Raw genomic sequence first — 12,519 nt, forward strand, 5'->3', positions numbered from 1 at the left:
CACCTACTGTGTGCCAGTTCCTGTGGCAATGATGGGAGTATAGTATGGTATGATACAGATATGATACTTTGTTTCTGGAGCTTTTGATTCAGTAGGGAAGACACCCATAAAAGCAATTATGTAAATAATTATCCAACTAGAGTTGCTATAAGGGCTCTTAATGAAAAGCACTCTTAATGAAAAGCATTCCTGCTTAATGAAAAGCAGGAATCTGTGAGAACATAGGATTAGGGATAGTGGAGGTAGAAAGGAGCAGGTTGAGGGGATAAGATATATACACAGATACTAGTATAGCAAAAGAATGTGATCTGTGCCACAAGTCAAGCAGAGCACGAATGCGACTTAGAGAAAGTCCAATCCTATGATTGGGAAATGTGTTTAATATCCAAAGGAACCATTCTTTCATGGTGAATCCTGGGGCATGCAGCAAAGTTATGCAGCAAAGACAGCAGTCTAGGCAAGGAAAGAGATACATGTTTGCCAAACTTCCTCTAGATTCTCCCAGCATCACTTAGGGGCTTCTCAGAAATGCAGAATCTCAGAACTGACTCCAAAACTACTTAATCAGAATCTGCATTTTTAACAAAATTCCTCAGTGGTTCATACAGACTTTACAGATACCAGGATAAATGAAGACATCCTGTCAGGGGACTGTGACACATTTTGCACCTCCATCAACAAAAGGAAATTCTACAGTTGAGCACCATACCACCAAGGTCATTTGTCTTTTTTTTTTTTAATGTTTTTATTTATTTTTGAGACAGAGAGAGACAGAGTATGAGCAGGGGAGGGGCAGAGAGAGAGGGAGACCCAGAATCCGAAGCAGGCTCCAGGCTCCGAGCTGTCAGCACAGAGCCCCACGTGGGGCTCGAACCCGCGGACTGTGAGATCATGACCTGAGCCGAAGTCGGACGCTTAACCGACTGAGCCACCCAGGCACCCCATTTCTCTTATCTTTAATGGGTATGGCGCAACCAGGAAGTGCATTGGCTAGGTAGTCAGTTACCTTATTACTTTTTGCTTGTATGTGCCTCACTTTTAAAAATTTACGAGGGATGCTTGGGTGGCTCAGTTGGTTGAATGCCTGACTTCAGCTCCGGTCATGATCTCACAGTTGGTGAGTTCGAGCCCCGCGCCAGGCTTTGCGCTGACAGCTCAAAGCCTGGAGCCTACTTCAGATTCTGTCTGTCTGTCTGTCTGTCTCTCTCTCTCTCTGCCCCTCCCCCCACACACACACTCTCTCTCTCTCTCCCCTCTCAAAAATCAATAAACATTAAAAATCTTTTTAATTTACCTTAAAATGAGTATACCTTATTTTTGGCATGGTTTTAAGTTCATGGCAGAATTGATCAGAAAATACAGAGAGTTCCCATATACCTCCTATCACTACACACACACACATACAACCTCTCCTGCTGTGGGTATCCCGCACCACAGTGCACACTTGTTACACCCAATGAACCTACATGTATGTACACATCATGATCACCCAAAGTCCACAGTTTATATCGGGGTGCCCTCTTGGTGTTGTATAATTCATGGGTCTGGACAAATGTATAATGACCTGCGTCCACCATTATAGTATCGTACAGAGTAGTTTTGTAGCAGGATTCTCACACAGACAGTCATGACACCAAGGCTTTTTAATTTCCAGGAAGCAACTTTATTCGTGCTGGCACCGCTCAGTTGGGTTGGTAAGGGAACTGAGGCCCGGGCGTGGCATAGTTTTTATACATTTTCTTTTTTTTTTTTTTTTTGTCTCCCATATATGGTAACACACACAAACATGCAGTCTGTTTAAGTAGTCTCAGTTTACAAGGTCATGAGGGATGTTGTTATGCTGGCACGTAGCCAGGTTACCTTGAAGTTTTCTCTCCTTTGTTTTCCCTCTCTCCTTAGGGAGGGGACCCTACCACAGTTTCACTGACCTAAGAATCATCTGAGGTCATTTCTTGATCTAACAGGTACAGCACATACAGGAAGTCATTCTTTAGGTAAAGTCAGTTTCTATCTCAGAAAGAATCTGAAAGCGCCTCTAGCTGTTGCAGAGCCTGACCCTGTTTTGTTTTGTTTCAAAACATCAGAGTAGGGGCACCTGGCTGGCTAAGTGGAAGGCATGGCTCTTGATCTTGGGGTCAGGACTCAAACCCCATGTTGGGCATAAAGCTACTTAAAATAATAACAAACACCAAATGTGTGTATACACACACACACACACACACACACACACACATTTAAAAACCCTCAGAGTAAAATCAAGTATGTGAGCTCAGAGGCAGAGAGAGGGCCAGGGAAGGGAGAGCCCATTTCAGACTCAATGCCTTGTGTCTCCTTATAAGCTTGGTCCTTTTTGCTCGTCCACTTCCTTCCACTGGTGTTTCCAACTCAATACTGCCTTAGAATTATATTCTTCTCCCTGAAGCAGTTGGTAATTTAAGCCCCAGTCACCTCCAATCCAATCTTGGATCTAATCAATTTCACTTGCTTTGGCTTTTTAAAAATCAGTTTAAAAATGAATACTTCACTATTGAGTGAATCTCTTCACACTTGACCTGGTGCAAGTGGAATCAGCTGATAAAGTATTTTCTATGAATTTTCATTGCATTCTCTGCGAGGCGTGTCTGTACTATTTACAGTTGAAGAGGGAGAAACTCGAAGAAATCAGGTAATTTCCCCAAGGCTTCAGTGTCAGAAACAGTCTGAGTCCACAGACCATGGTTTTTCCACTGCACCAAGCCGTTAAGTGCTTGCAGATTGCATTTGAAAGAGCCCCTAGGTAGGCTTGTAAATCATGTATTGACTGAAGACACTAATTGACATAATGCCTTTCTTTCCCTTGCAGAGAGAGTGGTGTGGAAGACAAGTGATCAGACCCAAATGCTACCTAGCCATTCTAGGGCAAAACAACTGTGATGGTTAGTTACAAAGTAGATTTAAGAGAATACAGACAATACATAATTCAAGGCCTCAAACAGGAAACCAATATATATTGGGAAGCCTGGATGGCTCCGTCTGTTAAGCCTCTGACTCTTGATTGTAGCTTAGGCCATGATCTCATGGTTTGCGAGATCAAGCCCCGTGTACTGTTTGGGATTCTCTCTCCGCCTTCCCTCTGCCCCTACACTGTTGATGCTCGCTCTCTCTCAAAATAAATAAATAAACTTTTTTTTTTAAAAAAGGAAACTAATATACATGGTTCATGTTGATTAATGAATTCTGAGCCAATTTTCTACTAAAATCTCAACTGTAACAGACCATTAAAACTTACCTACAGGGATGAGCACTGGATGTCGTATGGAAACAATCTGCAATAAATTATATTTAATATAAAAAAACTTATTTACAAACTTTTCATTGGAGCTGAATCTAATTCCAGCTCAACTGTTTTTAAAGTTTTAACATGAGGATGAGCTGATACAATGCCAAAAGTGATCAAGTTTATACTTTAATACTAAGCCCCCTGGAAGTCTGGTCATAACTCTCTGAGACAATAGTAACCAATGTTTTTTCCCCAGTAAAAAAAGTAATAAAATTGGTATAGTCCTGATGTGAAGCATCTCTGCACCTTCATGGAAACATACAATGGCTACAAAATAATGTTTTTATTCAGAACTGGATGATGTGTGTGTGCGCGTGCGTGTGTGTGTGTGTGTGCATGTGTGTGTGTGCGTGTGTGTGTGTGTGTGTGTGTGTTTCAAAATTAACTGGGGTAGGGGCACCTGGGTAGCTCAGTCGGTTAAGCATCCGACTTGATTTCCATGGGGTCGTGATCCTGGGGTCATGGGATTGAGCCCCCTGTTAGGCTCTGTGCTGAGCATGGAACCTGCCTGTAGTTCTCTCTTTCTCCGTCTGACTTTGCCCCTCCCCCGCTCACACACGTGCGTCTTTCTCTCAAAAAAATTAATTAAAGTAAATATAAAAAACACAAAATTGGGGTGCCTGGGTGGCTCAGTCGGTTAAGAGGCCGACTTCGGCTCAGGTCATGATCTCGCGGTCCGTGAGTTCGAGCCCCGCATCCGGCTCTGTGCTGACAGCTCAGAGCCTGAAGCCTGTTTCAGATTCTGTGTCTCCCTCTCTCTGACCCTCCCCCGTTCATGCTCTGTCTCTCTCTGCCTCAAAGATAAATAAACATTTTTAAAAAATTTTTTTTAAAAAAGGAAAAAACACAAAATTAACTGGGGCATATTACTATCTCTTCTAAAAATGTGTTTTTGTAGTTTTGTGGAAGGTAGAAGGAATTGTGGAAATATTCAGATGAACACAAAAGTAGAGATAATAATACAGTGAACACCCTTGCACCCATCACTCAGCTTCAACAATTACCCTTTTTTCCAATCATCTTATTTCCACTCAGTTTCATTTTCTAGATGATCTTAAAGCAAATCCTAGACAGCATATTATTTTACTTATAAACATTTCAGCATATATCTCTATCAGATAAGGACCTTTAAAAAGGTATGAGCACCATGCCATTATCACATTTAACAAAATTGCTAATAATTTCTTATTATAATCTAATACCCAGTCAGCCACGGTCAGAGTTCCCTGATCGTCACAGGTTTTTGTTTGCTTGGTTGGTTTTTTACGTTTTGTTGTTGTTGAAGTCAGGATCCAAACAAGGTCCACACGATGCGTTTAGTTGACAGGTGACTTAAGTCTCTCATAATCAACACCATTAAGCCCCCTCTTTCCTCCCCTGTGATCTGTTAAAAAAAAAAATCCAGTTCACTTCTCCCATTGAACTTCTCACATTAACAGTTCAGGTGATTGCCTCTTTGTGGTGCCATTGAATTTCTTCCCGCGTGCCTGTGTTTTGTCTCAGACCCGGAAGATTGACCATTTAGGCTCGGTTATGTGTGTGTGCTGGGAGGAAGGGGTGAATCGCTAGGATACCTCATAAGTGGTGCTGCATATCTGCCAATGTACATAATGTCTCATCATAACATTCAGATTGGTGAGCAGGTTGGGTCTCCCTGGGCCAAAATCAAGGCATCAGGAGGACGGCAGTTCTCTCTGGAGGTCTAGAGGAGAATCCATTTTCCGGCTTTGCCAGCTCCTAGAGGCCTCCAGTGTTCCCTGGCTCTCAACCCCCTTCCATCTTCAAAACCAGCAGTGGCTGGTCAAGTCTTTGTCACCTTGCATCACTCTGACATGGATTCTTCTGTCTCCTTCCACTTGTAAGGCCCCTTGTGATTACAGTGAGCCCTCCCAGATAATGCAGGAGATTCTCTTTATTTTAAGGTCAGTTGGTTAGCAACCTTAATTGTCTCTACAATCTTCATTCCCCATGTCATGGAGCATAATCTCTAAGGTCCTGGGGATTAGGGTGCAGACATCTTTGGTAGGCTGTTATCCTGCCCACCATACTCATTCTCAGTGAGCTAAAGACCTGAGGGAGGGGACAGAGAGAACATTCTGAGCCACTTTCCCACACTTCCAAGAGCAAATGGAGCATTGGACTCATACCGACTGGGCACCTTTGGGGAAAGCATAATCACCCACTGGGACAGGAACATCAGGATGGTCTTGGAATTCAGGGTCAGTGCTGAGAACCCACAGAACTGAGATCCCCCCCCCCCACACACAGTCTTCTCTGCTGTGTGTGATTTGTATAAACACTTGTAAAGGATGCCTCATCTCTCCTCCAAGTACACTTGTTTCGGTGAGGTTTCCACCCCACTTTGTCAAATGGCAAACACCATTCTTAAAAAGTCTTAAGCATGTTTATATAAAATGTATCTTTAAAAATTTGTTGTTTATTGCAAAAAAGTAAAAAGGAAGAAGGTGGCAATGTATCTTTGCCCGAAGAGTGAATATTATAAACAAGTTGCTTGGGTTTGAAAGAAAGACTGTGGAAACACTGATGAGGCTCTGTGCTAAAACTCATGGCTGCTATGACTGTCAGTCCCCCTAGTAAAAGTCTGACCAGCCACAGTGTCACTGAGCATGGACCCCAGCATCAATCTCCCTGGGTCTCTCATGGAGAAGGCTGAATTGGGTTTATATGGACCAACCTCATGTGCTGGCAGATGTCGCCAACACATGACAGTGATACTCTGACTTTAATGCAGTATTTCTCTTTCCATGAGAGACTGCCTGAACCTTCTAAGGTGATATGTCTCTTCAATCCCTTCTAAGATGCTATGTCCCTTCTCATTAGGTTGCTCCCTGCTTAGCTCGTTGAAGGAAAAAAAAATATATAAAGTTTGCCTTAACCTAGTGTGTGTGTGTGTGTGTGTGTGTGTGTGTGTGACCAATAGTGGCTCTTGGCATTGCTTGCTCGAGCAAACCCGAGTTTTACTTTTAATCTTCAGTAAATACTAAGAATAAATCACATTCTGCCCTCGCCCACCTCCTACCCAAAAACAAACAAGCAAACATGCAAGCTTGCTAGAGGGGCAACATTTCATCAAAGCACGACTCCCTTTTCCCAGACCTTCCAGAAGCTTCCAGAGTGTAGGACGGGGAGGGGGCAGTAGAAAGGAAGATGCCGTGCTGTGGCAATTATGACCCCAAAGTGGGTGGAAGCTGAGGTCTTTTGCAGGAAAAGTTGAGGAGACCTGGATAATGTGGAGACCAAAGGGGATGGATGGAAAGGTGGAAAGGAAGGATCCAGTTATACAGCAGTGAAATGAATGATCTAGATACGTGGATACATCTTTCAAACGAAATGTTAAGGAGTTGGAAGCAAGTTCTGCAGAATATATACAATATGCTACTATCTGCGCGTGCTCGCTGTGTGAAACAATTTCACGTATGAGTGACATATGCACATGTAATAAAAGTACAGAGAATTGTATGAGTGTAGTAACTTCAAATCTAGAAAATCATCTTGGGTATCAGGTGAGTAGGGGACAGGTGGGATGAGGGAATGAGCAAGAGGTACACAAAACTATTGCTGATGTTTTCTCATTTAGCTGGGTGGTGAATACATGAGTGTTCAATGTATTATTATTTTCGTACTTTCCATACACCTTAGATATTTGACAATACGTTTAAAAATCAAAAAGCAGAACCCCAGAGATGACTACAGGTGGTGTCCTCTAGACTGTTCTCTTCGCTTTGGTTTTCTGGTAACTGGTCAGCATCCTTGTCTCCCTGGCCTGCCCCAGGTTCTACAGAGTCTCCTGCCAGGAGTGACCACATCCTTTCTGAGCATGGATTTGTTTGTTTTCGGTTTATTTATTTAGTTTAATAATCTACAATTATAAATTATAAAGTCCCAATGTGGGACTCAATCCCATGACCCTAAGATCAAGAGTCTCAGGCTCCTCCCACTGAGCCAGCCAGGCGCCCCAGCTGCACGGATTTGAACGCGCTTGGGCAATGAGGCAGACTCATCAGAAACCTGTAGTCCTACATTGACATTTTTCCAGCCCATTAGCTCAAAGCTGCGGACTCTCCCCGTGCCCAAGGGTCTGGTTGGAGCTCATCCCTGCACCGGTCTTGAGAAGTGAGCGCGACAGCGAGCGCCCAAGGGGCCAGACTGCCACAGCCCAGACCCTGCCTGCCCCAGGCACCATAGTTGGCCTCAGTTTCCTTAGCCCCACATCCACTGAGACCTGGAGCTCCCGGGGAGAAGGTAGGAGAGTGTTTGCTGGAAGGACTCCAGCGGTCCTTTGGGCTGGACTCGGGAGTTGGAAGTGAGGAGATGGGGAAACAAACATCTGTTTACCAGAAATTTAAGAGGCTCGAGGAAGACAGAAGGAGGTCACTCAGGAGAGGGGCAGTTGGGAGTCAAGACGGAACTGAATGCTCCAGGGGCCCCCAAATGCTACTTACGCCCCTGGGGGCGCGGACTCGGATCAGTTCCCAGGCAGCTGACTCCTCGTCCCCTTCCCCCGGCTGCGCCGTTCCTTGGATGCCCCGAAGGGCGGTGCGCGCGGCCGGGTCCCGTTCCCCCCGGGAGCGCGGCACGGAGCCAGACCCTTCGTGAGAGCGCCCAGAACACGTTCGTAATAAAATTAGGATGAACGCCCTAAAAACTGACGGTGTCGCGTAAGACCTGGGTGTGAAGTCTGCAGGAGCAGACGAATCCAAAAGACAATTTCTGTTTTCTTTCACCAAAATGCCATCGCCGGAGCCCTCCGGGGTCCCCCCAAACGGCGACACCCGCGGCCAGTCTCGGGTCCCGGTCATCACCCCTTTACAAATTAAAACACCAGCAGAAGGAGGCCGAATGCAACTTCTCGCCTTGGGGAGGAGGCGAGGGCGGGGACGGGGCGGGGGAAGCGAGAAAGCGGAAGCTTAATTTTCTGTTTCCCGCTAAACCACCTCCTCAGTACCCTAGGACAGAGCTCGAGGCTGGTCGGGGCTAGTCGAGCTGGAATCCTGGGGCTGCAGGCCTTTCGAGGAAACACCTGCGGAGCGCGCCGCCAGAGCCTGAGAGGTAGGGGGGAAGGGCTGGAGCGGGGTGGGGGAGGACTGGAGGGAGCGAGGTTGTTCCCGAAACTCCGTCCCTGTTGGCGGGGGGGACCTGCCAGCTTCAAAAAATTAATCAGAAAACAGAGAAGCAACAAAAAAGATCCCCCTTTCCCTCCCCCCAAACCCCACGTGTATCCACCAAAAGTAACCAAGGTTGTTGTCCTTGCAGAACCGGGTTCCCAGGTACGCAGAATTGGGACTGTTGGTTTGTCCCACTCTCTCCCGCGCGGGGCTCCTCCCCGTGAGGTATTGCCTAGTTCCCCTGGTGTAAAGCGGGCGCCTTGCAGTCAAAATCCTGGTTGCGGACTTGGGAGGTTCCGTCGCATTCTGCCGGAGGGAGGCGCTCTGCAGAGGAGAAACCTTGGCGGGTAAGGCGTCTCCCGCGCTCCTTTGCACAAATCCAGCAAGAGCTGGGCTTCTTTCCCTCCCCAGGTCTGCGCCCGTCTCCCGAGCTCCCCTGCGCTCCTTTCCCGCTCGGGAGCTTTTGCCCTGCAGTCGGTAGCAACTTCCAACGACAGGCGCACAGTGAGAGATCGGGGAGCCGGGAGGCTGGGAACGCCGAGCGAACAGGGGAGGAGCGGGAGGCGCGCAGCGTCACAGCCTAGGTCTTACCACGCTGAGCTTGATAAAATTTCCCACTGTTCAGGAGCACGAAGAACTTTAGAGGTAAGAACCACATCAGTTACCGGGGCTCCTGAAAGTGAAGCCAGCGAGGTTGTGGCCCGGGAACAAGATAGGGTCAGTGTTCATTGTATTACAAGAAGCTGCGTTCCCAGGATGCCTGTAAGCCCCTGGCTTGCAAGGTCAGTCTTCAAACAGTAACGGCGTGGGGCAGGGTAGGAGGACTCCCAGGGCAGTCCACAAAGCCCTGTATCCCCCAACAAGTGGCTAAAAGAACTCCCGTGGATTCTGTCCAGAGAGGCTAAGCTGCGGTGAATGACTCCATTCCCCATTTGCACATGACTGTCATAGGACGCAGAAGGGACTCCTTGCAGTGGAGTGCCTAAGAGAGGGGGATGCCTAACGGTGCCCCCCCGCCCACTGATGGCAGGTCTCAGAGCGAAGCCTCTACAAGGAGATGGCGGTTCTGGCTAATGTTGGCGAGGCTATGGCTGCCTTGAAAAGAGAAACTGGTTCCTCTTCAGTCTGCAGGGGGCAGAGGTGAGAGCTCCTATGGCCAGATGAGCCGCTAAGCGTGATAACGTTCCTGTGTCAGAAGTGTTCCTTAAAATGTCACAAGACTCCTCTTTTGTTTAAAGAAGAAGATGAAAAATCACTTTAAAAAATTAGAAGAAAAAAGAAGGGGACACCTGGGTGGCTCAGTCGCTTGAGCATCCTTTTTTGGCCCAGGTCATGATCTCACTGTTGGTGGGTTCGAGCCCTGCATCGGGCTCTGTGCTGACAGCTCAGAGCCTGGAGCCTGCTTCAGATTCTGTGTCTCCCTCTCTCTGGTCACGCTCTGTCTCTCTCCCTCTCAAAAATAATAAACATTTTAAAAAATTTAAAAAAAAGAAAATGGACAATCACAAGTTTTAGTACCTTTTGCGAATCAAAGAAGAGTGAAATGTGATGATAGCCTCCTGGTCGGAATACGAAATGCACAGGTGTTTATGCCTACCAGAAAACAGAAGTGGGGCACCTGGGTGGTTCAGTTGGTTAAGCCAACAACCCTTGATTTCGGCTCAGGTCATGATCCCAGGGTTGTGGAATCCAGCCCTGCAGCTGGCTCAGCGCTGAGCCTGGAACCTGATTGAAATTCTCTCTCTGCCCCTCTCCCCCGTGTGCTTTCTCTCTCTAAAATAAAATAAAACTAAACTTAAAAAAAAAAGAAAGAAAGAAAGAAAGAAAGAAAGAAAGAAAACAGTAATCAATTGCAGTATTATTGTCATAGCAACAGGACGTTAAGTTTACAACCATTCATAGTTATAGTATCCCTCAAGGCTAATGCACATGATCATAGGCCAGAGCAACAGTCTCTGAAGACCAGGCGTCTTAAGAGGATTCCTTTGCTAGGGGAAAAAAAAAATCAAGGGGAATTTTATGAAATGGAATACTTCCTGCTTTTATGCACCCGTAATGGAAGGGACAGCATTTTCTCTTATTTTGCTGAGGTAATTTTCACTGGCAATTAGGAGTCCCTGCTGTTTTCCATGCCAAACACTAGATTTCCACTGAGAAGGGAGTTGGCAGGCCTGAAAAGTGTAAATTCACAATTTGCAAGGGAAAAGACAGGGTGGGGTGGTGGTTACTAGCGAATGAATATGGGGCATGCCAAGGTGTCCTTTTGGAGTATGCACGATTTGGGGCTTCAATACCCTAGTCCTATCAAAGGTTTAGTTTCTATGAAAAAATATTAGTAATAACAGGCACATCAATTTCTACTGGTTTTTGAGCTAAGTATATTATAACAAAATATGTTTTACTTTGTTTTCACCATCATTCATACATGTAATTTTTTTAAGTTTATTTACTTATTGGAGAGAAGAGAGAGAGCATGGGGAGGAGCAGAGAGAGAGAGAGAGAGAGAGAGAGAGAGAATCCCAAGCAGGCTCTGCGCTGACAGGGCACTAACTGATCTCACTGAGAGATCTTGATCTGAGCTGAAATCAAGAGTTGGATATTTAACTGACTGAGCCACCCAGGTGCCCCTCAGATATGTAATTTTTAATAGCTTTATTGGGGTGTTGTTGACACGAAATAAACTACACATATATATTTTTAAGTAAAGCTCTACACCCAACGTGGGGCATGAACTCAGACCCCAAGAACAAAAACATGTTCTACTAACTAAGCAGTCCGGTGCCCCTCAACTGCACATATTTAAAGTGTACAAGCTGGGGCACCTGGGTGGTTCAGTCAGTTAAACATCTGACTCTTGATTTCAGCTCAGGTCACGATCTCACAGTTGGTGAGTTCTAGCCCCGTGTCGGGCTCTGGGTGACAGCATGGAACGTGCTTGGGATTCTCTCTCTCTCTCCCTCCTCCTCTCTCCCTCTCGCCCCCTCTCTCTGCCCCTCCCCCACTGTTATGTACATTCAGCACAGGTCTTTGTATGGAAATATGTTTTCATTTTTCATGGGTAAATACTTAGGTGTGAAATGGCTGAGTCATATGGTAAGTGTGTGAAACTATCAAAGTCTTTTCTAAAATGGTTGTATTTATGTTCCAGCCAGGAGTGTGCAAGAGTTCCCTTTTCTCCATATGCTTGCCGACACCTTGTATGGTTAGTCATTTTAGCTATTCTGATAAGTGAGTAGTGCTATCTCAGTGGAGTTTTATTTGCCATTTCCTAATAACATGATGTTGAACAATATTTCATGTACTTATTTGCTCTTCATATATCTTCTTTGGTGAAATATCTGTTCAAATCTTTTATCCATCAAAAAAATTTTTAAAAAAATTTTAATATTTTTATTTTATTTTTGAGAGAGAGAGACAGAGTGCGAGTCGGGGAGGGGCAGAGAGCGAGGGAAACAGAATGTGAAGCAGGCTCCAAGCTCTGAGCTGTCAATGCAGAGCCTGACGCGGGGCTTGAACTATTGGACTGCAAGATCATGACCTGAGCCCAAGTTGGATGCCCAACTGACTGAGCCACTCAGGTGCCCCTAAAAAAATGTTTTTAAATGTTTATTTCCTTTTGAGAGAGAGAGCGAGGGAGGGGGTAGAGAGAATCCCAAGCAGGCTCTGCTCTGAGAGCTGCAAGCCCGATAAGGGGCTCAAACTTACAAATGGTGAGATCGTGACCTGACCTGAGACCAAGAGTTGGATGCTTAACCAACTGAGCTACCCAGGCACCCCATTGTACTTTAAAAAATTTTTTTAATATAATTCATTTTCAAGTTAGCTAACATACAGTATATACAGTGTGCTCTTGGTTTCAGGGGTAGATTCCCGTAATTTGTTACTTATATACAAAACCCAGTGCTCATCCTAACAAGTGCCTATCTCAATGCCCATCATCCATTTTCTCCTCTCCCCCGCCACCCCCATTAATCCTCCATTTGTTCTCTGTATTGGGTTTGCTTCCCTCTGTTTGAAATTATTTTCCCCCTTCCGTTCCCCCATGGCCTTCTGTTAAGTTTCTCAAGTTCCACA

At 45.7% G+C, this 12,519-nt stretch overlaps 1 protein-coding gene across 7 annotated transcripts in view; it reads left to right on the forward strand.

Annotated features, from left to right (window-relative positions):
- The first annotated feature begins 8,272 nt into the window (after nucleotides 1–8,272).
- Nucleotides 8,273–12,519, forward strand: part of LOC125151770 (schlafen family member 5-like) — a 36,889-nt gene continuing 32,642 nt past the window's right edge. For 4 of the 7 annotated variants that reach the window (XM_047833200.1, XM_047833206.1, XM_047833207.1 and 1 more), the window contains exons 1-2: nucleotides 8,275–8,389; nucleotides 8,594–8,792. The gene's annotated coding sequence lies outside the window, so the exon portion shown is untranslated. Of the gene's footprint in view, nucleotides 8,390–8,593; nucleotides 8,793–8,856; nucleotides 9,091–12,519 lie in introns of all 7 variants that reach the window. The other 3 variants (XM_047833202.1, XM_047833203.1, XM_047833201.1) reach the window with 3 other exon arrangements.

The sequence above is a fragment of the Prionailurus viverrinus genome, chromosome E1, assembly GCF_022837055.1.
Source record: "Prionailurus viverrinus isolate Anna chromosome E1, UM_Priviv_1.0, whole genome shotgun sequence".
NCBI lineage: Eukaryota > Metazoa > Chordata > Mammalia > Carnivora > Felidae > Prionailurus > Prionailurus viverrinus.